At 41.5% G+C, this 27,656-nt stretch overlaps 1 long non-coding RNA gene across 1 annotated transcript; it reads right to left on the bottom strand.

Annotated features, from left to right (window-relative positions):
* Nucleotides 1-5: 5 nt before the first annotated feature.
* LOC109379854 (uncharacterized) lies at nucleotides 6-16,428 on the bottom strand. Its single transcript, XR_002123289.1, has 4 exons — nucleotides 15,991-16,428; nucleotides 4,018-4,144; nucleotides 2,545-2,838; nucleotides 6-414 (listed from the first exon to the last, which is right to left on the bottom strand). It is a non-coding gene; the product is annotated as an uncharacterized LOC109379854 (long non-coding RNA).
* Between the last annotated feature and the right edge of the window lie 11,228 nt (nucleotides 16,429-27,656).

Raw genomic sequence — 27,656 nt, 5'->3', positions numbered from 1 at the left:
AGCAACCTGGTGTTATCAGCACCACACTCTAACCAACTGAGCTAACCAGTCACCCCCCTATCCCCCCCAGAGAGCATATCTTTATGAGTCCATTGAATCTTAAGGTGCCCATATCTTGGCCCTACCCCCCAGGGGAAAGTAGTAAATATGTGGCCCCTGTGTGGGCTAATCCCCCTTCCAGAGGCAGCTTTGTTCAAACCTCATGCCGTTCTTCGCCACGGAGCCCAGATTGGACCTTAGGTAACATTTTAGAAGCTTCTGCCAATCATGTGAGTTTGCCATCTGACATGGGAGAATCTTATTTGCCAGCCCTCTTTCCAAACAGCCCTGTGAATTGAATTATCCAGCGCTGCATTTTTTCAGCCTTCTTCTTTCCAATTCGCCAGCAGAGGGAAGAGAGTTCCAGGCAATTTTCTGCAGAAAATATAACGTATTATGCATTGAGGGCATAATTGTAACGGTTAAGGGCAAGGTTCTGACTTTCTGTGGAATAGATCTGTTCCTGAAAAAGGACACAGCCGTGTGTCAACTAAGAACACACAGAAAGAAAAATATGGCTTCTAATTCAAGCTGGTGTCATTCACCCACTGTGTGACACTGAACCGTTCACTTAATCTTTCTGAAACTCAGTTCCTTCATTTGTAAAATAGAGATAAAGCATAGCACGTGTCTTATGGGATTATTGAAAGGAATAGAGGAGAGTAACACATAAGATACTTAGGATGGTGTCTGGTAGACAGTAAGTGCTCAAAAATCTTGGTTCTAACATAATTTGCTTTTTCTAAAAAAAGATTTTATTAGGGCCGTCCGAGTAGCTCAGTTGGTTAAGAGCTCGCTCAAGGGTTTGAACTCTGAGCAACAGTGGTTCGATGCCCGGCCCGAGCTGAGCTGCCGCTGAGCTGCCAACAGGTCGCAGGATGGCTCAGCTAAAAAAAAAAAAAAAGATTTTATTGGGGAATTGGGGAAGGAGAACAGTGTTGGGGAATTGGGGAAGGGGAACAGCCAAGTTATTGTCCTTCAATCTCAGTTGTGGAGGGCGCACCTAGCTCAGCTCCAAGTCCAGTCACCATCTGGCCACCCATTAGCAGCTGGCAGCCACTCAGCTCAAGGTGCCGTGTTCAATCTTAGTTGCGGGGGGCACAGCCCCCCATCCCATGAAGGCGTCCAACCAGCAACCTTGTTGTTAGGAGCACGTGCTCTCACCAGCTGAGCCATCCTGCCACCTATTGGCAGCTCAGTTGGCAGTTCAGCTCGGGTGTAGCTCACTGGCCCATGTGGGAATTGAACTGGTGACCCTGTTACTTAGAGCTCATGCTCTTAGTAACTGAGCCAGTCGGCCGGCCCATAATTTGCTATTTTTATCTCTAAAGAATTCTGGTAGTGCAGTAGGATAAAGCCTGAGCTGGGAGTCAGAAGGCCTGGGTTTGAACATGACTGATATTACTGGCCATATGGCCAAGGGTTAACCACTAAACCTCTTAGAGAGATAATTTTTTTATTTACACAGTAAGAATACTTGCACTGCCTGCATAATTGAAGTTAGTATTTGTTAACTTGATGGTGCTGTTCAAATCGCCCACCCAGGGCCTCAATTTTCTTACTTGTAAAATGAAGCTAAAAGCTACTCCATCTAACAAATAGAGTGGCTGTGAGTATTACATAAATTAATATATATGAAATGATAAAAAATCACAGGTGGTCCTCATTGCCCAAGAATAATTGATATTAAAAAAATTAAGAGAATCACTTAAAACAAGAGCCTAAATTTCACAATAAATGGTTAAAAGTGTTGATTGAATTTTATTACTAAAAATGAAATGTATAAAATAAATTAGTATTTCTCTTACATTTACCAGAATCTTATATAATAATTTTAACTATTTGCTAATGTTTAGAATCAGAAAAAAAAATCAAATGCTGATTTTTTTGGCTTAACTTGACTTATAACGTTTTCAGACCCCCTTCACTTCACATTTGACTCTTGCTGCACAGTTTTTGAAAGGGTCATTTTTTTTCAAAACTATTAAAGGACTTTACCCAGTCTCTCATGGGCCTTTTTTAATTCTCTGATATTTAAATTACTCTCTTTTGAAGCTCAGATTGTGTCTTCATCCAAGTTGGATGAAAGCCTGCATCTTTTGCAGGATATGCAATTTCACTTCATTGCAATCAATTTGCATTTGATTTGCATTGTATTATTGACCACCTGGGAGTGTCCAACAAAGATTTTGATGCCGTGGGTTTGGATAGACACTGGCATAAGTGAGAAGTTATGATTAAATGAGAACAAATTGTAAAAGTGGTCAGTTAATTAGTGAATCTTGTTCTGTCCTGAGAATTTTTGCTTCCTCACCCAACCCTGGAACTGCCTAGATGTAGATAGTGAGTCCCCTACTCTCATTAAAACTGTATATGACCCGATTCCCAAGAATTTGATTTGGGGTCAAATTCTTAAGGATCAGATTGTATCTCAAATACCCTTGGATAGGAGATACTATTTTAAGGCATCCTTTGATGTTTTTCAAGTAAAACGACAAAACCTACCTAATCGTTGACTTAATCTTATTTTCATAAATCTGGATTTCCAGGAATCACATTTTCTTTGAGCAGGGTACATCCTCATTTCTTTGGTGAGTTGGGGGTCAAGTAATGTTGTCTCACTTTTCTCTCTGCAGGCAAGTGGCCAGGTTCAAGGCCACTTTGAAGTTGGCCCAGGTAGGGCAGGCATAGAAATCAGTTCCCCACTTGCTGAGAGAATGAATTCCTATGTGGAGCCCTTCTCTCCTTTCCTGCGGCCCAGACTCATACAGGCCTGTGGAGTTCTTCCTTCTCAGTCCTCTGCAGGCAAGAAGAGGTGATGATTAAAGACATAAGCAGGCCAGAAAAAGAAAACGACCCCTTCTCTTCCTGAGCACCTCCCATAACCCATAACATCCCCTGACATGTCTGGAAGGGGAAATGTCTGATGTTTGTCAGGATCACAAAAGCCACTCTTTCCCCATCTTGAAATAAACTCCACGTTCCTATCCTGTGGGATTAGCAGTGAATACAGCTGCGATCAAACAGGATTTCATGGTGCTTTTGTTAGATTTCCTAAACAGGCAGCTGTGGGCAGAAATTTAAACAAACAACAGGCCTTTTCAGAAGACCCTTAAATGATCATGCCTTGTTATCATTGACTGTGTTGCTTCCAGTTTCTGCCGTCAGACCTTAATATGACAAGAAGCTCACGCTCAGGAATTAGGGAGACCTTTTTGTATGTTCTTGTTCTCCCTTTCCTCCTAAAGAAGACAGTGGATGGGAAGGGGAAGCAGAGAAAGGGGGGCGGCGGGTGCTCTGGAGTGACTACTATGCTGGCTGGGGAGGAAGGGAGGCGCCATACTGTTTGTGGGGAGGGGGCCTTTGGAGGAAATTGGTGATTTCCACCCTGAAGTCCTCTCACAATGAAGTGGCCCCTGCTGAACTTTGTCCTGCGAGTCCTAGACCTGTGAAGCTCCCATGCACCGTCCACAAAGGCCCAAGCCAAACGCTGACAGTCTCAGCGCCTCATTTCACCACATCTTAAGGTAGTCGTGAATGCTTATAGCTTCTAATTTAGGAGAGGGAAGTGTAATCTCCATGGGAAAACCCCCTTTGAAGGTCTAAGCTCTGTTTAAAATCTGTTAGGAAACCATGTATTTCTCTGCTCTCACTAGGACAGCTGGCTTCTCTCTAAACAAATCACAGGCCCGCTGTGCATTTCAATGAGAGATCTTTGGGGTCTCCTTTAAACACTGTTCAAAAAGTCCAGCCTCAGGGAAACTGGCCTGAGACCGCCTCTTGCAGGCTACAATTCTTCATGTAACACTCCTTTGGGATTGGTGTGCCTGGGAAGTGGATTTAGGGACGTTGTGAAACCCTGGCACTGCAAAAGGGCATCAGGCGGTGGCCAGGGTCTGGGGACATCAGAAGTCAAGCAAGGCATATGGGCAGAGAGAGAGAAGTGGAGCCTCCATGAGGGTATCAGATGCCTCGTACCTGTGGTGGTTGGCACTGTAGCTATCCAGGGGGCTTGTGAGCATTCATGGGATGAAAGGGGAGAAGTGCAGCACGTAACAGCAGAGCCTGAGTAAACTTCAACCGCACAGGCCATGTTCCTCCATGTCTGCAAAATGATGATTCAGTGGGAAAGGTCAGTCAGAGGGAGAAAAGGAATATCTTTTAAGGGTCTACTATGTGCTGGTTTAGGACAACCCAGAGAGCACAGAAGCCATGATCCTGCCAATATACCAGCTTATATTAATAAGATGAAGACACTTGAAGTTAGAAGGAGTAATCCTCTGGGGACGGTAGGCCATATTAACTGAAAACTTAGCCTCTGGAACCTGATATCTTTACCCTCATCCCGCCTCCATCACTTTACCAGCTGTATTACCTCAGGAAGTCTTCTGAACTGCCCGGAAGCTCAGTTTCCTCGTCTTCAAATGTGAGTATCATAGTGCCTACCCCACAAGGATGGACTGAAGGACAAATGAAGCACTTAGTCCATCGAAGGTGCTCAATAAATGTTAGCTGTGGGTACTACCCATTATTCAAAGATGGAATGTAATTAAGCTCAAAAGGAGTGTGGTGTGGCCCAGAAAAACTAACAGTTTTAAGAAACAGAAAATAAACTGGATTTGAGGTGGGCTTGGAAAAATGGGTTGGGATTAAATTATAATAAAACTAGAGAAGGGCAAAAACATTTCAGACATGCAGAAAACTTGAGAGAAGACACAGCTAGCAGTGTTTCTGCTCCCCGGCCAGTTTGGATATCAGCTTGCTTACAGCACAGGCGTGGTGAGCATAGAGGGAACTCAGACTAGTTTACAAGGGCAGAGCCTAAAAACTGGACTGAAGCAAATCTAACTCAATATGATAGGGAGAAAGGAGGGAGAAGTCTAACATGTCTGAGTCTCTGAACAGGAGAGGAGGGTGAAGGTGTAGATTCAGGAAGGCTGAAGGGGACGAAGTGCAGGATAACAGGCGTAGAGAGCCAAGGGGGCAGGCGGGCCAGCCAGGGCAATGTGGCCATGACCTGGGGGTGTGACAATTGGGCTCTGGAGTAAGGTGGAGGGAAGGATTGGAAAGACATTTACAGAAAGCCTGGAATGAGACTTGGTGACACTCACGTGCACAGTGCACACACACATTGTAAAATATGAATGCTTTAACTAAAAGCTTGTTCAGATAGTTTGGCTTTATGGAACAGAAAGGCACTCAAGTTAATTCAGGTAATTAAAGATTTATACACAAGTATGGAAACTCAGGAAAAACTAAACCAACTAGCAAAAAATAACAAAAGGAGGCCTCAAGGTGACAGTAACTGGAGTCTTCAGTAACCCAAAAGGATCTAGTGGACTGTGTGTTTTATTTTAATGCTCTACCAACCACAGATTTAATTTTGTTCCATGTGTGTGTGTGTGTGTCTCAGTTCTCTCACGTCTGGCCAACTCCCTCACCCTTAATATGTATATTTTATATTACTGATAGTGTAATGAGGATAACATTTGCAAAATATTAAACTAATATATTTCATTTTCCCTCTTAACTCATACGCGTATGCTTTGCTGTTTTCTGCCTCGGGGATCAGCCATGAAGTCCCTTGTCTGATGAGAAAATAACAGGTTTGAAAACCAGGCTTAGATGAGAGAGAGGATTTTCTGAATCCCTTTAGAATTTCAGGAACTATCCTGGATGGGTCAGATCACGGAATTCCTCCCAGGGTATGGAGATGACACCTTTTCCATCTAATATGCCTACATCATAGTGGTGGCAGGACGATATAATCCAGGTGAAGTGATAGAAAGATTCATCCTTCTAGCCTGAAGGACTGTGAGAGAAAGGAGAGAGGCAGAAGTGGAGGAAAGACACCCATTTTTCTCTTCCTCTTATATCTTAACACTACCTGAAAGCCAACCTCAAGGGCAGTGGGTAGCTTAAGGAACATCTAGGTAATGTGGGATACTTAAATAGCATCAGGATTCTAACCCACTCCACACCTGAGACTCTGGAAGGCAGTCACTTTCCATGTTGCCCTCTGCAGCTCACTGGGACAGCTTCATCAAAGTAAATCTGGTGACACTGTGTGGCCGAAGAGACGAACTTCCTGATGGGGCTCCATCAGGATTTAATAGAAAGGAAACTGAGAGTTTGGGGAGCTCTGTTTCTTAGCGAGAGTATTTTCATGCTTCAGCAGATGAATGGGAGTCACAGCCTTTTAACATCAGCAAGAGTGGCTTGAGGCCATGTGAGCCAGGGAGGGCCACCAATCGCCACCCAAGCTGCAGGAGACCAGAACACAGGTGATACCACCAGCCCCCGGCAACTGTGAGAGTCTGCGGGGTCAGCTGTTACCAAGTGTTCAAGGGTCATGATACTGGAGATTAGAGGAAACAAAGGGTATCTAATGGCTTTTAGACCTCTTTTCCCTCAGCACCACAAGGTCACTTAAGCCCCATTTACTCTAAGGACTCACAGGCCATACTGAAATAGAGAAGGAAAAGAAATAAAATTTGAAAGCATTGACTAATACCTAAAGAAATGTCAAAATTTTTACTTCAAGAAATGGACTAATGTGTTTTATTTTGCTTTGTTCATTTTGTTACCCAGTGGATTTGGGCTCATGAAGATTAAAGGAGTGATAAATCAAGTAAGGAAGCTACATTTTCTCTTCACAGTGGAGTTGTCATTTAGAATAAATTTATAACCCTACCACTAGAGTGTCTGCTTGCTCATAGTTTCCAGTGCCTCAAAACCCCACTAAAAAATGGTCCATCACAACTTTTCAATTGCTCTCTAAAGCATTGCCTACAGTTTCAGTTCTTGTTGTGAAGTGTCTGATTTGCACACAATGTGTTAGTTCAATGACTCCCCAGTCAGAGAAGCTGCTTGGCCCAGACTGTCTATTTGAGCCAGGTTGTTTGGATTGCGCTCTGACTTTTGGGTTCGGAAATAGGAGACAGAGCCATACTCAGGGGAAGTTCCAGAAAAACATCTGAGGTAGGTAAATCAATAGAATATAGTCAAGTCTTTACTGTTTCACCTATGCTTAGTCAGGACCAAAGGAGAGCTGGAAAAAGTGCCCTGTAAAGCTATAAAAATGTTCTAGCTCGACAACATGATCCGTCCTTTGCTTCTCTCCAACAGGCTTACATAATTGTGACTCAGTTTCTTCACTACCAGAAATAAGCAGAGGGAGTTCTGTAAATTTCCCCTTCTTTTCTTATATGGGTAATCAGGGATCAATCAATTCTCTCTTATGCAGACTTTTATTTGTATAGTCTAGTTGCTCAAATATTACAGTTAATAAAATGTTGACATTATATATTATAAGTGAAATGTTTTTTCAACGAATTCAAATATATTAAAACAGCTAAGCTAAAATCACTACATACTATTTTTGTTTGAAGATTCAGAAGATAGTTCAGTATTTGCAGTCTCTCTGGGTTATAATTATGAAAATCAGTTATCATTATTCTTTATGTGTGCATCTGAGAGAGTTTTGATTAACAGTCTAAGTCAGTTTATAATTCTAGCTCATGTTGCATTTATCCCATTTCATTCCATCCAAAACCGGTTGTGAGGTGTCCCATGGTGCATTTCCTACCTCATAAACATCTTTGTCTGGAACGCTACATGCTTACACCGCAAGGATGTTGAGGTTCATTTAAGGGGAATCAATCCTAAAGCCCCTTCCAGGTGATCTACACTTAGCATGAGAATGAGCCTGGTGAGCCCATGGAAAACCACATGAGGACCTGAAGGGTGTTTGGAAATGTAGGTAGCTGCTGGTTTACTCATTCATCTAACTGCGGCATAAGGTTCAGCCTGCCCTTTTCTCAAGTTTTCATGCTGATAGGAGGATTTGGTAGCCACCATCATCTTTAAACTTGGGTGTTGTTTTTTATTCAGAGGCATCATGTGGGTTTACCCAAGGCCAAACCAAGAAGACCAGTGGACATGAGAAAGCACAGAAGGTCTCATTTTCCTAATTCAGTGCCACTCCTTACTGTTACTTGTGAAAATAACAATCACTTCAAAAAACTGTAATGTAGAAAATAGATTAAAATAGAGCTGAATCATGCATGAATGTTCCTTTAATTATATTTACAGGTAGGGGGCAGCTGATCATCTTTATCCGATGCCCTGCGGCTCATCCATTAATATTTTTTTAACAATCATTAGTGAATTTACTATATGCCAGAGTTTGTAAATTGCTGTAGTACAAATTTTCTCAGCTAATTGTTCTCCCACTTCAGCCTGGTTTATTAAGGTTTGGTGGGATTTTTACTTCCAGGACAGTTCAAAATCTAAAGAGAAAAGAAGTATGTAGGGTGACGAGTCTTGAGCAGAGTTCAGTCAAGGGGAGGTGAAGTGGTGGGACCTCTGAGAACCCATAACCAGCTGTTCAACCAAAGATGAATTAAGGTGTGAGGTTGCTAGGCCTCTCCCCTAGTTGAGAAGGAGCACTGAGTATTACTGGAGATGGAACAAGAAAGAACAGAAGATTTTGCAGGAACTCTTCTTATGAATTGCATTCCATGTGGTTGGAAGGAATATTTGGACAAGAGGGTGGGCTGGGGCAGGGACAGTGCGAGGCCATCCATTGGGCAGGTTTTGGTAACAGTGAATGTTAAAGGTGATTTTTGCTTTGCTACTCCTCCACATGGTGGTAGCCGGAGCTGAGTTGATCAGGGACGTAAAAGACACTGAGGGCTCTCCAGATATGTTTCTTTTCAGCTTTCCCCCATGTAGTACCTGGTCTCTCTAAGTCAAACACATATTTAAACAATACTGGTTTAAAGAGTTGCAAATCGTTGCCTATCCAAGATTCCTGGTTCCATGTTTAACCATATTCTTCTTGCTTCTCTAGGATCTACCATTTGGGTGGCTTGAAAAAGAGGAAGCCAGAAAGCCACATGAAAACCTGTGGGGTGTTTGGAAATAGAAGTAAACCTCCATCCAATTTCTATCCCTGCCCCTCCCCAGCTAAGCAGGGCAGCCTCTTTAAAGATGAGATGTGATGTGAGTCATCTCTCTCTTTTCCAGGGCAGTGCCTCTCCTCCTCCTGGTGCCAGTGCTGTTGGGTAAGCCCTGGCAATTTAGGTCTCCTCTGTGTGGTCCCAGACATCCCACTTGCCCACACCCCATCACAATTTAATTGTTACATGTTTGATCCTCTTAGAGCTCACTAGGTGACTTTTACTAAAGTACTATATTCTAAAATAATGGTTGACTATGGACTCATGTCTAACTTCTTCCACATAGAAAGACAAAGAGATTCAAAGCAAAGCATGAGAGCGAGTTTATTTCAAAGGCATGCATCTGTCACTCTTGGTTCTGAGACTGATGGAGAGTGAGTGGCTTGGGAGCTTGTGCACCTGACAGTGGCACCCTGAGCACCACAGCTCCTGAGGGGATAAAAACTTCCCCATTCATGCCACAACCCTTCTCTCTTCTTTTAGCTTCATCAGTTAAGCTCCAAGTAGTTTTCAGTGCAATGCAAATCAGAGGACAACAGGTCTTGTTATGTGTTTCTTCCCCCATTTTCCTTTTTAAATGTCTGTATCTGTTTGTGGCCCGGCATGTTTTAGCAGCAGGGAATGATTTTTCAGCTTTTTAAAATTTTATTTTAGGAGGTGACACATTAGTGAGTCTTTTTCCCTACTCTGAACAACAGGTGCCTGGAAATCTCAGTGGCGGGGAGAACAGGCCGGAGTGATCAGACTTTCATATACTCTGTAGGAAGTAGGAGTGTGGGCACTTTAACCAGCTCATGCATTTGGGATCTAAGACCACACTGCAAAGACCTCTCTCTGTAGTAGGATAGCCGTCAGCTTACATTTGGCAATCTAACGTGAAAGGGGGAATATTACCTGGGGAGAAGAAACCTGTAAATGTTTTCCATTAGTTTCTTATGGTCATACATTAGAATTCAAACATATTTCTTTAAGGCCTTAATCCTGGGGACAGTTTACCTCTTGGAAGAGGCTTGAGCAAACTGGCTCCTATGAGATATGATTTATTGGGAACAAAATGCCTCATTGCAATGTGAAATAAAAATTCCCTTGGCTCTAGGGTTCTTTTTTCACAGTAGTGATTCATTTTTGTAATTTCTAAAAGTCAGTCTCCTCGATTCTCTCAATTTTAGTTTTCTTTTGTTTTTTTCCTGAGTGGAGAAGTGCACATATTAAGAATTATAGTCAACAACGGAGAGTGGATGGTTTTATGCTTTGTTCCTAACACAGAAATTTAGCAGAGAGTGTTTAGCTAAAGAGGTTCATGAGAAGTAAATAAACACATTTCTGCATTGAGGCTTTCCATGGGCATATGCTGACACAGAGCATTTCCTGGAGACAGGTAACATATTATTTTCTCTATTATGCATTTTTAAGAACCTGTGAGAGCTGTTAGCAACTCTTTGCTAAAAGCATAGAGGCAAAGACTCTGAGTGAAGACTGAGAAGTAAACAGTTTGGCTCCAACTTGTTTACATAGATTATTTGGCTTAGTTTCTTTCTTCCTTCCTTCCTTCCTTTCCTCCTTCCTTTTTTCCTTTCTTCCTTTCTTTCTCTTCCTTCTCCTTCTCCTTCTCCTTCCTCTCTCTCCCTTTCTCTGCCATATAATATTTGGTCCTGTCCTTGTTCCCCAAAAAGGTAAGAGATGAAAAATTGCAAGAACTCCAAATGTAAAATTCCAGTCTTTAAAAGAGACCTTAGAATAAGAAGCATCTGGCATTTACGTAGTGAACCAAGAGGACAAAAATTTTGTTATTCAAACAATTTTTAAAAATGAGTTTTTATTTGCTGCTATCAAATGTGAATATGGAATTTGAAGCAGGATGGCACTCAGAAGCAGATAATACAACTGGTTGCCAGCTATTAAAATTCATTGTGGTATATGGAATATTCTTCATTTTATAGCAACCAAATTTGCTTAATTAAAATTTTTTCCTATGGAATTTAGAAACCCAGTAAGGCTTTTTTTAAAAAAATATTTTCATTGGGGCATTGGGGGGATGAGAGCAGCATTGGGGAATTGGGGGAAGGGGAACAGACAAGTTGCTGTCCTTTTCTTCAGTCTAGTGGTGGAGGACGTTTCTTCACTGGCCCAAGTTGGCACCATCATTGCGCTCTTCCCGGCTGAGGCAGATCAGTCGCCGGCTTCTGGATGGCCGTTCACTGCAGCCTACGCCGTCGCCGGCGACTCACAGCAACCCAGCTCCAGGTTGAGCTGTTGTTCAGCATCTTAGCTGTGGAGGGCAGTGTCACTGGCCTTCATCTGTGGGATCCAAACCAGGGTCCTCTGGTGTCCCAAAGGAAGGCTTTTTTTATACTTCATGATTAAATCAACTTTAATAATCAAGTATTGAAATTTTAGTCAGATTCTGGAAAAGGGAGGTGTTTGAGGGACAGAATCCAACAGCACTTTGCTGAGCACATATCCAAGAATATATCTGTTCTTTACAATCTGAACTATGAGGGAGAATAACTAAAATGAATTAACAAATTTTACTTGGAGAGAAGACGATGGTTATTACACCTTTACCAAGCATGGTGCTATTCACATACAACATTTCACTGAGTCTTCACAAAACCAGATATTAGAGTCCTATCATTCCCTTTTCATGGGAGGGTGATATATAGATACCTTGAAATGTAAGTACATTGCCCAGCTGCCCTGGCACACACATCTTCTAACAACGAATCACGTGCTTCTCTCACTACCACAAGGCCTCCCAGGTAAATTCCCTCCCACTCTGCGATGGATAATTCATCTTCTAGCAACAAAAGTATTGGGATTGGGTTAAGATTGCCAGATTTAGCAAATAAAAATACAGGGCACCCTGTCTATGTAGGCCCCAAATATTGTACGGGACACGCTTATACTAAAAAATTATTTGTTTATTTGAAATTCACATTTAACTGATGTCCTGTATTTTATCTGGCAACCCTAGGTGCAGAGAGTATGGGCATTTAGTGAAAGTAAGAAACCTGAAAGAAAAACCAGGTAGGAAATTAGAACCCAACAATGAGTCTAGGGTCCCATGAACAGTGGTAAAATACATGTAACATAAAATATACCTTTATAATAAATTTTAAGTATACCATTTAGTGGCACCAAGTACATTCACAATGTTATTCAGCTATCACCACTATCTCCAAAGCTTTTTTCATCTTTCCAAATTGAAACTGTACCCATTAAATAATAACTCGTCATTCCCACCTCCCCTCAAACCCTGCAACCACCATTCTACTTTCTGCATTTAAGAGTTTGACTACTCTGGGTATCTCACATAAATGGAATTATACAGTATTTTTCCTTTTGTGTCTGGCTTATTTCAGTTAGCCTAGTGTTTTCAAGGTTCATGCATGTTGTGGCATATGTCAGAATTTTGTTCTTTTTTCAGGCTGAATAATATTCCATGGTATGTATATACCATGTTTTTGTTTATTCATTTATCCATCAAGGTATATTTGGGTGGCTTCTATCTTTTGGCTATTGTGAATAATGCTGCTATGAACATGGGTTGGGCTCATAAACTTTACATGACACTGTATTAAGCTCTGTACAGAGAAAACACAGAGGCAGCTCTCTAGGAGTTTTTATTTTAAACTAACATCACATCTAGCCAGCAAATATGCCATAACAGCCAACACCTAATTCTTTCATTTTTTGTTTACATTTATTGAGATCCTACTATGCATAGTAAAGAATTTGGCCTTGACCAGAAAGGAGGCCTGGCTTTGCCTTTGGGGGTAATTTCTGGGCCTGTGGAAAGCACTGGATAGCCTAATGATGTGATTTATGGTGGGGGCTGGCCACGTTCACGTAGTCCTAGGGTGGTGGATTAGGGTGGTGATGGCCACACACATCTAAGTCTTAGGATAAACCTGACCAAGCCAGAAAGATTAACAATATGGCTTAGGGTCAGGATATAGCAATTGACCTAGAAACTGAAATTAACTATATGGACAATCAATCAATCAATCAAGCCTATGTAATGGTGCTCCAATAAAAACTCTGAATACCAAGGCTTAGGCAAGTTTCCCTGGTTAGCAATACTCAATGCCTATTGCCACACATTGATGGGAGGAAACAGAAGCCCTGTACTTGGTCCTTCTCCTGGACTCTGCCCTATGCACTTCTTCCCTTGGTTAATTGTAATCTGTATCATTTCCCTGCAATAAATTGTAAGTATAATAGCTTTCAGTGAGGTCTGTGCTTTCTTCTAGTGAATTATCAAGGTTTTGGGAACCCCTTGAACATGCAGTTGATGTCAGAAGTGAGGGCAGTCTTGGGGACTGTACCCCCTAACTCCTCACAACTAGGCATTGTGTTAGGTACTGAGTGTATGCTGTTAAATACAACATACCTCCCTCAAAACAACAAGGGAAGGGAGAAGTCCGATTGCCAAGTGCTGAGGACAGAATGTTGGCAGGTACTGAGGCATGAAATAGCATGGTGCATTTCAGAAATAGCAAGGGCTTCGGCATAGCTGGTCTTATTTTAGGCTTCTCAGGTTTCTCTGTCTCAGTGAATGACATCTCCATCCATCCAGTTGGTAAAGCCAGAAATTGAGAAATCATCCTTGACTTCTCTTTCTTTTCCTTAGCTTCATGATCTATCCATAGTCAAATCTCATTAAATTTGCCTTCTATATCTCACAAATGTATCTTTATCTCCCCCACATCTCCTTCTCCACCACCACCGCCCTGGTCCATGCAACCATCAGACTCCACCTGGATCGCTGCAATAGCTGTAAAGCTAGTAGACAGATTCACCCCTTCCCTGGCAATCCATTTTCCACACTGTAGCCAGAGTGATCTTTTAAAATACCAATCTGATGTTGATGTCACTGTCTTCTCCCCACAAACCCTTAATATTTTTCTGTCCTCCTCTCCCCAATATGGCTTCCTTTCTATCGCCCCACTTATTCTTCCCTTCAGCACTTCAGCCTTGGTACCACACCCTACTTGTTCATGGCTCCTAAATTTGGTCTTCTATCCAAGCCTCTCATCTTTCAAGTCATCTTACTCTTTGCCACTCATCAAAAATCCCATTTCCTAAAATTTGTATCTCGGACAGATGTTAAGAGAAAGCATTTTGCTTAGTTGGCTAAAGAAGTCCATCAGAAAGTACAAATAGTTTGTAGACATTAATTCACTAATTAACACGCATTGTTAATACATTAGTGCATGTTATTTTGTTCAAGCACATCTCTGGGTGTGTGTGTGTGTGTGTGTATGTGTGTGTGTGTGTGTGTGTGCACGTACATTTGCACAGGGATACTTTCCAAGATTTGTATCCACCCTGAGAGGCTACACAGCATGGTGATTAGTAGGGCAGCCTCTGGAATTTGTCGGCTGCATGTCATATCCAGATTTAGTCTCATATGCAAGTTACATTGTATTAGTGTCTTTCCTAGTATTATTGTCTTCATCTCTACAATAGGCCTAATAAGGTTGTTGTAGGGTGAAATGAAGTGATTCATGTAATGTACTTCAAAGAGTTCTTGGTGCACAATAAGTTGCCCAGTAAATGTTAACTATTATGACAGTCGATAGTCAAGGCAGTCATTTCCCCATCCCACCTGGCTTTAAGTCTCAGAAAAGGTGGGACACAATTTGATACTACTTCCTTAAAAGCTTTCTACTGATGAGAAAACATCTTGGTCTTTTTGTTTTGTTTTATCCATGACCAGAGAGCAAAGTTCCAAGAACTCAGCATCAAAATATAAGCTAATTTGAAGGTTTGTGCTATGGACTTGTGTCCCCCAAAATTAGTATGTTGAGGCCCTAACCTCCAATGTGATATTCACCCAATGCCTCAGTGGCTGTCATTGGTCACAGGGAGGCCCTGGTGGGGCTGCAGAGATGAGTTAATTCAAACAAGAGCTCCTAGGAAGCCTGCAAAGATTTCCTTTCTTAAGTTATCTTCAAGTGCATGTGAGAAAACATTGGTAGCAGCATTGACCTTTTATTTGCGCTCTAACTTAGAGATGCAAAGAAACTGTGGCTTTTTTGTTTTCTATAATGAAGCTAAACTTCCTCCTGAGTTCCCCCTGCCCCTGGCATGATGCCTACATTTGCCAACCAACAGCATCACTGTCTCTTCCACCTAAACGGTCTCTTTTACATCATCTGGCTTATTTAAGGTTCGTCTTTCAGGTTTCTTCCCTCTCTCCCTGCTGCTTCTCAAGATGGCCTTGAGCCTGTATGTGCAAGTTTGTGTGCTGTCCTGTGCGCTAAGTGTGATCCTAGGTGGGTGGCTACTGTGTTGCTCCTGGACCTGCATCACCTTTGGATGCATAGACCAGGTAATTTGGTCCTATTCCAGGGCTCCTCTAATCTGTCAGTTCTTTCAGTGGCTCCTGTTTTTTCACTGAAACATGTGGAAACTATGGGTCCTCTAGACCAGGGAGGGGCACAAAGCCAGTTTTTGTAAATAAAGTTTTATTGAAACATGGCCATGCCTGTTCATTTACACATGAACTATGGCTGCTTTCAGGCTACCATGATAGCACTGAGTAGTTGAGGTGGAGACTGTACCCAGTGCCGAAACTACTTGCTATCTGGCTCTTTAGAGAAAAAGTTGGTGACCACTTCTCTAAATCAGCACTGTCCAACAGAACTTACTGCAATGACAGGAATGTTAGAGCTGTGCTTTTCAATATAGTAGCCACCAGTTACATATAGTTTATTGAGCACTTGAAATGTGGCTAGGGTGACCAAGAAATGAACTTTTACATTTTATTTAATTTTGATCACTTTGAATTTTAATTTAAATAGCTTTATGTGTCTAGTGGCTCCCATATTGGACAGTGCAGCTGTAGACACCCTGAAAAGGCCTTGGGGAGCCAGGATTGCACCCTCGGGATCTTTTCTGGCCACTTTCCTCAGCTTCTGCGTTATTGCTTCTGAGACAAACATTCACATTTAAAGTTTTTCACCAAGAGTATGCAGCTTACCTCAGGCAGTGAAGAGGAACATGCTATTAGCCTCTGATATTCCAGATTCTTCCATAGCTATCAGCTGTGTTGTATTTCCCAGCATCACCCACTCACGCCCCAGGTTTTGACCCAGGAATAGGCTGCAAAGAGGAAACTCTGTAACATTCTTCTTCTTCCATAGTCCACTGGGTCTGGAAGGGGAGGTGTTCCTGCTTCTCCTGTGTGACTGAAACTTCTCTTACAAGATGATATATTCTCATCCTCCCTGAGATCACATCTGTTCTTTTCCCTTCCCAGAACCAGGAGATGGATAAGGTTCAGAGACGGAAACTGGCTTACCTCTAAGGGAGGGTCATCACACCGACATTCCAAAATACTGCCCTTGATAGGACTACCACATTAACTTGATTTATATAAGGTTAGAAGCTTGACCCTGCTCCGATTCAACCCCTATTTGTTCAGAACCTAATGTTTCACAAGCCTTCAATCCATTGCTGGAAAGAACCCAAACTCCTTTTCTTCCTTTTCTTTTCTTCTCCCCCGCCCTCTAGCTGACAAACACAGTTTCACAATCATCCCTTTGCATATGCTTCAGCACTTTTAGAGGAAATATTTGCAATATAAGCATAGTCTTTTCTTGCATAATTTCCATTTTTCTGAGTGATTACCCTTTCTGGAAGGCCTTTTCTGATCACTTCCTTAGAGCCACATCCTCTCTGGCCCGTGGCAGCACCTCCTATCTTCTCCCCCCGCTTCACTCTTTCTATAGCATTTATCACTCGTCAAGCTCCATGACTACCCGATCAGCTAATGTCCTGCCTCCCCCTTAGAACACAGGCCATATGAGAGCAAGAACTCTGGCTCACTGCTGTATTCTTAGTACACAGAACAGGCCTGACAGAAGGTAGGTACTCAAATATTTCTGAATGAATTAGAACATTGAGATTATACCTCATAGTATAACTCTGATGTATCAAAACAAACAAAACTCTTTCCCTACCAGGGATAGACAAATCCAAAGGAGATAAAGGCTATAGAGCATCCTTCTTCACCGCCTTGGTGGGGATACTGAGGGACAAATGTAAAGGAATATGGACTTCTGCCTGCATCATGATGAAGAAACCAAAACTTTGAGACATAAAATGACGACCGATTGCTGGAAGAGAAGATACATAAACCCACATGCCCTATTTCCCACATACCAAGTTTTCATCCTATCCATTCTTGATTTGGTTATAAATACAACCCAGATTAATTGGGTTGCTGAGATTCCTTAAGTTTTTGTTTGGAATTAACTAGAATTTTTTAAAATTCGTGTTTCACTTTAGCATCTTTAAGCTGCAATGTATCTCAAATTAGGCTTCTTTCTTAAAAAGTAAATGGGTACTAGCAAACAAAATTTCTGAAGATGTATTTTGAATGAAATCATGTATCTAAAAGCACATCCTAAACCCTAAGTATTCTGCATTAGGAAGGCATTACCACTATCATCATTATCAGCAATCCTGAGAAAACTCTGAAATAAGTTTTCTTCTCACCTTGCCAAGAGTGTAAAATATTTAAGATTTTGGAAATCATCTAACACTTAAAAATTTAATGAAAATAGCGTACATTTCCCATACTGATGAAGTAATAGGAATCTCTGTTACCTCATCATATGGGAAGTAATAGCTTTGAAAATACCAGGGAAGGGGTAAAATGGGAATCAGTGGGGTTGTTTTGTAGCAGTAATTACAGACTGTTAAGTGAGGATTTGGTTGTGAGAGATTTCGGATGGGATTTTACATGAGGGCATACTTACTCTCCAGGTAGTTATCCCAGGGAGCAACAAGTCTTGATAAGCTCCTGCTTATTTTCTTGCCACAGAGAATTACCTGAATACATTTCTTCCAACCATCTCCTGATTTTTACATAAATCAGCAAAGTCTATGCAATACAATCAGCTCAGATCCAGTGCAAATGTCTGAGACAAATCAATATTCAAGACAGGTTTATTTATGACCTCCAATCTGTATTTTGTTCGAATGGGACATAGATGGTAGAAGTAGCTAGGTTAAGGATGTCATTTTACTTCCCCAAGCCGCCGTTTTCTCATCTGTCAAATGTAGCAGATAGATGGTCGAAGATCACAAACTCAAATGATCCCAGGGACCTGGAATTTATTTGTGTGAAGCCTGCTCTTCGGGGTTAAGCAAATAGGAGGACTGTGGTCACCCAGAGCATGCATGACCTTTCTTCAAACATTCCCACTCAAAAATTTTAAACTCTGCTGTCCAGAGGGCCTGGGTTTGCTGTCTCTGCAAAGAATGATTGCTAAGGTACAAGAAGTCATATTCTACAAAGCTGTATCTTTTCTTTTAGGAAAGAGCTTTTGATGTCAATCTGTGTAAGCGATCGCCTCTCAGCTCCAAATTCACCCTTTCTGCTTGCTCTGTGAAAATGGAGCTGAGCCCTTCAGAGAGTTTTCCTATCTGCCTAGCACAGCGTTAAACTGCATCAGTAGGTGGTGGTGGACGGACATTGCTGGAGGAACGGGTTTGCTTCCTGATACCAATGAGTTCTCTTGGTGGCTTCGGCAGTGTGGGCAGCTTCTCTGGCTCCTGTAGGGCCGTGACCCCTCAAGCATTTGGCTCCTGCACTGCATATACTTTCTCTAGTGCCAGCTACTGCAGTACAGTGACTCCTTCAGTGCCAGGTCTGCATGTGGCTGACTTCTCAAGCATCTCTCTATGGCAGCGCACACAATGTCTCCAGCGCCTGGCTCCCGCAGTGCACTGTGGCCAGCCTTTGGGCACTCTTGTAGCAGAATACCTCTGGCAAGACACCTCCCTGTGAACAGCTTTTCCTCCCAGAGGGAGGCTTTCCAGCAAGTTCCACTGGTGTGGCACCATAGTGATTTCTTCGACATTATGTGAACCACATCTATGCCCTCTAGCAAGGTCTGGTTCTCAGCCTTGGGTGGCAGGACTCTTTCCTGGGTGCTCTAGCTCAGCCCTAAGGATGGAGGTTCATCCTATCTGCTCTTTTACATTCTTTAGAGTTCTCTTCACTTCTTACTAGCTAATCCCATGTTAAGAATAGTTAACAATGCTTTATATTAAACGGTCACTTGTTCAAATTACTCTGTGATTTCTGTCTCATGAATGGACCCAAACTGAACTATCCTGGAGCTCTCAGCAGCTCTCCCATTAATGTTGGCGTCATTCATACAGGATATCCCTGCCCATTCCAGATAATGCATCTCTACCTGTCCCCCACTAGAAATCAGACATGCCTTATAATATATGCTCAAGTCTCTTGACTTGAGTGAGTGAAGAATCTAACCCATTTAATAGATGAGGGACCTGAGAACAAGAAAAGTTACTTGATTTCCTTATGCTCACACAGCCAGTTAATTATGGAACTGGGACTAGAGCCCTAGTATCCTGACTCTCAACCTGATGCCTCTTTCTGCCTGCCACACTATTATTCACCAAAAACAAAAATTAGAAAAATCGTTCCTAGACATGCTTCTCAGGCAGAGTGAGCAAGGGGTGAAAAAGAATGTGGAATTTAGGATCCGAGGGACATGGGCTATTCACCACCTGAGTATCCTGGTGCAAATGGACTAACGTTATTGTCAAATAGAAATTTCTACATTATCAGGTTGTTGTGAAGAAGAAATAAGATCACATACATGAAGTACCTATTATCGTTACATACATTTAAGGGAACCAGACAAATAAAAAGGCAGCTAAATCATGCTGAATCCATTCCATTTCACTCAGTCATTTCCCCACTTGCACATTTCTCCCACATATTCTGTAGTTTATTTTTACGATTATAAAAGCTCATGATGTTATTGACACTGACAAGTTACATGATTTTACGCTAAGATAAAATTAGAGATACTATATGTCTTCAGGAAAGAGGACACTTTTTGGTACAGGTACGTGTTTATAAGGCTTCATTCCTTCTCCTCTCCCCTCCGCCCCCAGCTTTATTGAGGTATAATTGACAAATAAAAATTGTAGCTATTTAAGGTGTACAACTTGATGTTTTGAGATACATATGAAAAAAAATCACCATAATCAAGCTAATTAACATATCCATCACCTCACATAATTACTATTTTATTTCTTTCTGTCTTTTTGCGTGTGTATGTTTGGGGATAACACTTAAGGTTTACCCTCTTAGCAAATTTCAGAATTGTTAACTATAGTTACATCGCTGAACATTTGCTCTCCAGAATATATTCATCTTGTATAAATGAAACTTTGTACCTCTTGACAAACATCTCCCCCTTTCTATCCCCCTTTCCTGGTAACCACCATTCTACTCTCTGCGTCTATGAATTTAGCTTTTTTAGATTCTACATATAAGTGAGATCTTGTGGTGTCTGTCTTTCTGTGCCTGGCTTAATTCACTTAGCATAATTTCCTTCAGTTTCATCCATGCTGTTGCAAGTGGCAGGATTTCCTTCGTTTTTTAAGGCTGAATAATATTCCAGTGTATGCATATGCCTTTATTCATTCATCTGTCACCAGAGATTTAGGTTGTTTCCATATCTTGGCTCTTGTGAATAAATGTTGCCATGAACATGGGAGTGCAGATATCTCTTCCAAATCCTGATTTTATTTCCTTTGAATATATATCCAGAATCCATGTATATTGTAAGAAAAAGAACTGAAAAAAAAGCTTTTCCAATAGTTTCTCCCCTACCTGGCACTGTGTGTTCTCTCCAATGATGAGTGTGCATCTTGCAGGAAAAGGCCAAATGAGTTAGAATGTGTCAGAGTCATTGAGAGAAGGGTGAGCTACATGCTGCCTGATTCATTGTTCCTTCACATAATCAGTGTGGATAAATGGAAAGCTAACTGCACTCAGTGAAATGTATCATGGGAATCACTATCCTGTCTGCCAGGCACTATTTGCTCAGAGACATACAGGGTGTTCAGTGTAATCACCTTCTGTGTTTGAAGTCTGACTCTCTGGAGCAGAGCCTTGCTTAGATACTATATAGCCACATAAACAGGCCTGGCCTTAGCTTGGCAGCTCTCCTGGAATCTCCTTTCTTATTTGACTAAGATTTGGATTTCATTTCACATTTCTTTGTTTGCATGTTCCATAATGTTTTTTTAAAAGGGTATGTTAAATAGTAAGATAATAAATGGTATTAAGATAATAATTGTCATCCTTTATTATGTGCTTATAAACAAGGTATTTAATACATATTTTTTCATTTTATCTTCCTAACACCCCTGCATGGTAATTACTATTATTTCCCCTTTACTACGGAAAAAAAAAAGCAGAGTTTGGGAAGATGATGAGCTTGCCCAGTGATATATGTGTTCATTTGGCTTAAAAAGAATTAGCTTTTCAGTACACCACATTGCCTTTGTAGGTGTAATTTGTTAGTCTACCATTTTGAAACAAAACAGCATCCATATCTGTGATAGAATTGTGCTTACTGTTTCTTTCTTGTTTCTAAAGCCAAGAGTATGGCTTTTCTCTGAGTACAATGACTTTCCATTTATCCACGCACTGATTATACTCAAAAATAATGCATCATTTGGTGTATTGTTTGTCTATTTTTACAAGCCTTGATGCTCTACTCTCTTCAAGCTTATTAAAAACCATAGTTCTCTTTCCTAGCTAGTTTGACTCAAATAAAAGTTGCGGAACTTTGCAAAAAATTTTTTTTTTCTACTTTGAAACCGAATTGTGACACTTCTACCAAAATCCTAGCCTCTGCATTTTGTTTACCAGATAATGCTCTCATTGGTGTGGTGATGAAGAAAGGATTAAATCAAAGAGTAGAGCATTAGAATTGGGGTTGGAACATCTTTGCTCTTGTTCTCTCTGACCGTTCCCTCACCCCAAGAAAGCAGAGAGAGCCAAGTTCTGATGAGGAGAGAGGGAAGACGACCAGTAACCTAGGTTTTTGTTAGACAACCACATGCTGTAAAAATTTTAAAGTATTCATTTGAAGGCATTCATTTGCAAATATTTTCAAATAAAATTTAATGTGAAAAGAATGTAGTATGCCATGCTGTGTCCTATTTTAAATGGGTAGTGGTTACCTCTGAGAAGAAAGCAAAAGTAATCTAAAGGTAAGGAAGGTAGAGAGGGATTTAATGGATTCTATTTTTTCTTTGACAAAAAAAGCCTGTGTTATGTAATAAAACAGTCATGGGGATGTAAAATACAGCATAGGGAATATAGTTAATACTATTGTAATAATTATGTATGGTGTCAGATGGGTACTAGACTTATCGGGGGAACACTTCATAAGTTATATAAATGTCTAACCACTATACTGTATACTTATATACAACTAATATATTGTATGTCAACTATAATTGAAAAAATTTAAAAATTTAGAAAAAAAGGAAAGATTTGAACAGAAGTGCCAGGATGCACTGAGATAATTCATTAAATCAGAAAATGTGACCTTGAGCAGAGGAAAAATAACTGTAGTCATCAGTACTGCTCTGGATGCAGCAATCACATTAGACAAAAATTTTAAGTTAACTTTAGGTTCAATTGGCAAAACCTCAAAAGCAACCAGGCTCTGATAGCAGTGGCTACAGTACTGAAGGGATAAAAATAAAAGACTGATTTTTTCCCCCTACATCTCTAGCTTTAGGGGGGTGAAGACTGTCAACATCATGAGTGTACAAGGAGGATAAATGGAATTAAAAGTAAAAAACGCCTGTGTGAAATATGGCAAAATATGAGCAATTGTTAAATTTGTGAGCAACTACACAGGTATCTATTACAGTTGCACATTTCCATATGTTTGAACCATTTCATAATTAAAATTTTAAAGAATACTGACTAACGTGAAATACTCAGAAATACCAACAATCATCACAGCAGAAAATGAAATGCAAAGCCAAGGTGAAGTGTTCAAAGGAATCCCACTTTCGAAAAGTCATGGGTGAGGCATTAATTGAAATGTGAATATGAGCCTGCTTATGTATGCAAGCTTTTCTACTTCTTTTAGAAAAAAATTAATGTTTAACTCAATGTATTACACTTAGTCATGTTAGGAGAGTACCATAAAACACGCTACTCTCTGTCTCTCAGCTAAATTCAAATTAAAATCAGTCAGCTTTGAAATTTCATGACTTTTTGGACCTGAAATTCACCACCTCCACAATGGATTAGCATTATTTCCCCATCTGAGCCCTCTTGGGCAGCAGCAGTAATAACCTCATTCTTTTGGTTAGAGGTTAGGACTGAACCTTCCTTGCGTTCCAAGGAAAATATCCCCTCCTCTCATTTCAGTGTGAGGTGTGTCAAACCCACAGAGCTTCTTCCAAATGATTTCCCAGTATATTTCGCGTTCCAGTTGGGGCACTTTCGTCTGCTGCTGAAGAACAAACACAGGCTTTAATCTCCAAGGCCTGAAGTTACCGGAATGGGTGAGCCACAGGCAGTTAAGAGACTCTGAGCTCTGGGCCTTTTAATTCCCTTTTCAGGGACCCATCAGGAGCACAAAGCACTGGCTGCATGCAGGGTGTTGAACTGGACCCAGCGTTTGGGGGAAAATCATAGGGAAAACTAGTAAGCCTGAGATGAGTTAAACTGCAAATTAAAGTGTGTTTGAGGCATATTTTAAAGATCAATTTAAATTTTGGCAATGAGATGATTTTAAAGTCAGCATTAGGACTGGACTATTATTTTAATGGGGCTGTTTTCTTCAGCGGCATCCACCTAACACACAACCACTGCGGCTTAGCTGTGCACCCCTTTCCCTTAAATGAGCGAAATCAATAACCCTTACGGCCAGCAGGGTAAGGTGCTGCAGAGAGATGCTCCTCACACATCCCAGCCCTACTTCACCTGTAAGACACAGATCAACTTCCCTTCTTTTGTTGCTACCATTATTTATGGACTATTGTCTTTAAAGAACCCCATCATTTAAAAACAGTGGTGAAATAGAAAGAACTCTGATGGTTTTGTAGCTGGGAGAACTTAGGTCTGAATCCTGTTTTGGCTAACTCATTGTAGGATGTCAGGCACCTCGTTTAACCTCTCTGGGCTCTAATTTTCTCATCTGAAAGTTGGGGAAACAATAATACCACCTCAAAGCGTTGTGAAGATTAAATGAGGTAGTCAGAGCCCAGCCTGGTGTAATGCTGAATTAATCTCTGTTGTTACTGACATTCTTCTTTTTGTTCTTTCAATTATTTTTTCTCGTCCTTTGGATTGGACTCCTATTCCAAGTTGAAAGTAATTTTTTTGAATTTAGAGAAAAGTCTTCTAATTTTATTTCTTAGTGTTATTGATTCAAAATATCATGCTTCATTTCCAATAAAATAGCTTTTCTTGCATTTTTGTTTGCTATTCTGTGCCTCATATTTTCTTCTCTCAAATATCTTTAAGAACATTCTAAAAATTTAAGTCAAGCATATTCAGAAGTCAAGTGTTTTCAGTCTTAAGTGCCTCTGTTGACCAAAGCACTTGAGGCACTTCGACCTCACTGGCTTCTCAGGGGGTCTGCTGACTCACTGAGGCACTGGAGTGAGTAAAGGCAGCCATTGGGGAACAGGGAATTTAAGTTTTGTTCACATTATAGGAGTCCTAGTCCCAGTAAGAAAGGCCACCAAAGCACCCAGGGTAGAGTTAAGTCTTTTTCGTTTGGAGGTTGCCAGAAATATGACCCTGAGAACAAGGACCATTCTCTTCTTATTATGCAATTTTGAGTGTAAACAAACAATACATAGTAGGTGCTTAATAATCACGTACTCTATAATAAGCATGACACTTCTATGTGGAGTTTCCGTTTACCTCAAAACACACAGTTATGGATTAAATGTGTATATTGTAACTAGTGTAACCCTGTGTTGGCCTTTCTTTTTTTTTTTAATTGGGGAATTGGGGGATGGGAACAGCAATGGGGAATTGGGGGAAGGGGAACAGACAAGTTGCTGTCCTTTTGTTCTTCAGTCTTGTTGTGGAGGACGTTGCTTCACTGGCCCAAGTTGGAACCATCATTGCGCTCTTCCCGACGAGGCAGATCAGTTGCCGGCTTCTAGACGTCTGCTCACTGTGGCTGCTGGCCGCTCACGCTGGCTGCTGGCTACATACAGTAGCCCATGGCAACCCACTGCTACAGGGGCTGCAGCCTACGCCTACGCCGGCAACTCACGGGCCTCCCAGCTCCAGGTTGAGCTGTTGTTCAGCATCTTAGCTGTGGAGGGCAGTGTCACTGGCCCTCATATGTGGGATCCAAACCGCGGCCCTCTGGTGTCCCAAGCCAGTTCATAACCATCGCGCCACTCGGCCGGCCCTATTTTTTTAATATAGCAGAAATCTCAAAAATTGAAAGCCTCTAAGGCCCTGACTGAGATGTTTTGGTACAAATATGTGGAAGTGAAACCACATGGAGCTACTAATAGTTCTCTACATGTGATTCTTTTTCTGTCACCTCTATGCATTTTTCACACTGTTCCCTGGGCCAGGAGCACAGGCCTCTCATATTCACCCACCCCTACCCTCCGCAATGTTTTTCAGGACTCCGTCTTTCTTCAAGACTCAACACAGGCATCCCATCCTTCCAGAAGTCCCCTGTATCTCCCAGTCTTGGTTTGGGGCCTCTCCTCTGTGTTTCATAGTGTCTGTCATATTCCTTACCACTCATCTCTCTTCCTCACTAGAGTGTAAACTCCATGAGGGCATATGCCATCTGTCTCATCTTCTTTGTGTTCTCAGAATTTAGCATAGTGGCCTGGCACAAGGTAGACGCCCAGGCACTTACAGCAAGGTTCTGGGAGCCTCCAATTCATAGCTAACCCCCCACACCCTCTCCCCAGAGTGACAGTAGCACTGTTTTAGGGAAGTGAGTATGGTTCTAAGTTTACACGGGTAAATCTCACAGGTTCAATATAAAGCGTGCCAACTGGGGAGAGACCCAAATGCCATGTGCTGCATGACAGAACTCTGATTACCTTTCTTTCACATTAGAGGTTCAGGGGCAAAATTATCCAGTTAGAAAATTGTCGCAGGGTGAGAATATGAAAATGCTGGCACTGTGAAGACAGTGGTGTGTTTTGTCTTAGGCCAGACACTGTGGAACATGGATTTAGTGGAGCTGACACAGGCCCTACAGATCTCAAGGCTGTGCTGAGTCAGGGGCTCAGCCCGGCACGTGTCCCTCCTTCCCCAAATGCCCAGTGGCTGGGCCTGTGTTTGCCTTATGACTCCTGTGTTGCACGCTTTCTAAAACCAAGATCTGTTTCCATTCCCATTCAGGTGACTGACCTTTCGCAATACGATCAAAGTCAATAGAAAAAAAAAATTGTTGAGTCACAACCTACTGTAAGAATAGAATTGAGTCTTAGAAAGATTGGAAACTAGGGAAAATAATTTCAGACTACCCAGAAGACATTAATTAGTACTCTACTTTCCTAGATTCGACAAGACTATTCTTCACCTCACCCAAATGATGACCACTTGCCTTAATGTCCTGGGGAGTTGTTATAGGGAGTCCATAAATCTTTGCTGGCGTTTCCTGGCACTGTTGGCAATCATGATCATTGGCTGACAGAATTTGCACTGGAAACAGACATGTTAATTCGTCTAATTAATTCACTTGAGTAATTAATTATTTAACACATCTAATTAGCTAACACTTTCACCTGTCAGAGCCAGAGGTAAATGCCAGACTGGAATTCGGTAGTCCTCCTCATTATACCCTTAAAATAAATTGAGAGATAAAGCATGGAATACCAAAAAAAAGTAGGAAGCCCCCTGTGGTGGGTAGTGGGCATGCTGAGTCTGAAACTGCCAGTGATTGTAGAGGAAGGGCAGCAGGTAGACCACTTTGAGGTGCGTCATGAGTAACACATATCACATATATTATCATAAGCTACAAACAGGAACTTCTCTCCCAAGTTACACAAGCAACACACATGTTCAGGCTTATTTTGCTTCACAATTGTCATTACCTTTTCCAAGATCGGTTTCCTTGGGGATTTTTGGATAACTTTGGGCCAAGTGACAAACGTCTACTTGGAGGTATCAGCAGCAAGATTTAGAGTGCTACATTCATTCCCTATTCTCTTTCCTTTTCATTCTGTAAACTTTGCTAGCTATCCAAGATGGACTGAAGGAAGCCGGCATGGATTTTGAGGCATTTGTCCAAAATGGCTGTCAGCAGGAAGAAGAGTATCTTCCAGCATGGGAGATTCCAGTTAAGGCATGGGCATTTGAGTCTTCCTTGTGATGCACATTCTTACAGAGAAACCCATGCATATTTATGAAAGGTCTTGTATCTGCTTCTATCTGAGCGCTTATGAACATTTTAAGCTCTGGCTTGCTTCAAGCCATGGGACTAACGTTCTTAAAGCTCTCACCAGTATACAACTTCAACTGATTGCCATGGGAGCTGAGGAAACAAAACAGGATGAAGTTTCTTTAAAGTCTTCTAGAGTTTTCCAATCCAACAGTGTAAAGTTGTGAATTTATGGATCTCTTAAGAGACACTCTGTTTTCTGAAAATGTTAGGCCTTATTTTGTTATTCTACTTGGATTGGCCTCCAACAGCTGCTTCACTGGGTTTTATAGGCAGCCTAGGGTTTAGCTTAATGAAGCCCTGGGAAACATATTTTGTTTAATTAGCAGGCCTTCTGTGTGAATTTGAATGGGTAAAGTTCAGATGAAGAGACATTCTAAGGTCGTGACTTTGTATGTTT

This window comes from Hipposideros armiger, unplaced genomic scaffold (genome assembly GCF_001890085.2).
Source record: "Hipposideros armiger isolate ML-2016 unplaced genomic scaffold, ASM189008v1 scaffold_30, whole genome shotgun sequence".
Taxonomy (NCBI): domain Eukaryota; kingdom Metazoa; phylum Chordata; class Mammalia; order Chiroptera; family Hipposideridae; genus Hipposideros; species Hipposideros armiger.
This window is presented reverse-complemented; position numbering and strand designations above follow the sequence as displayed.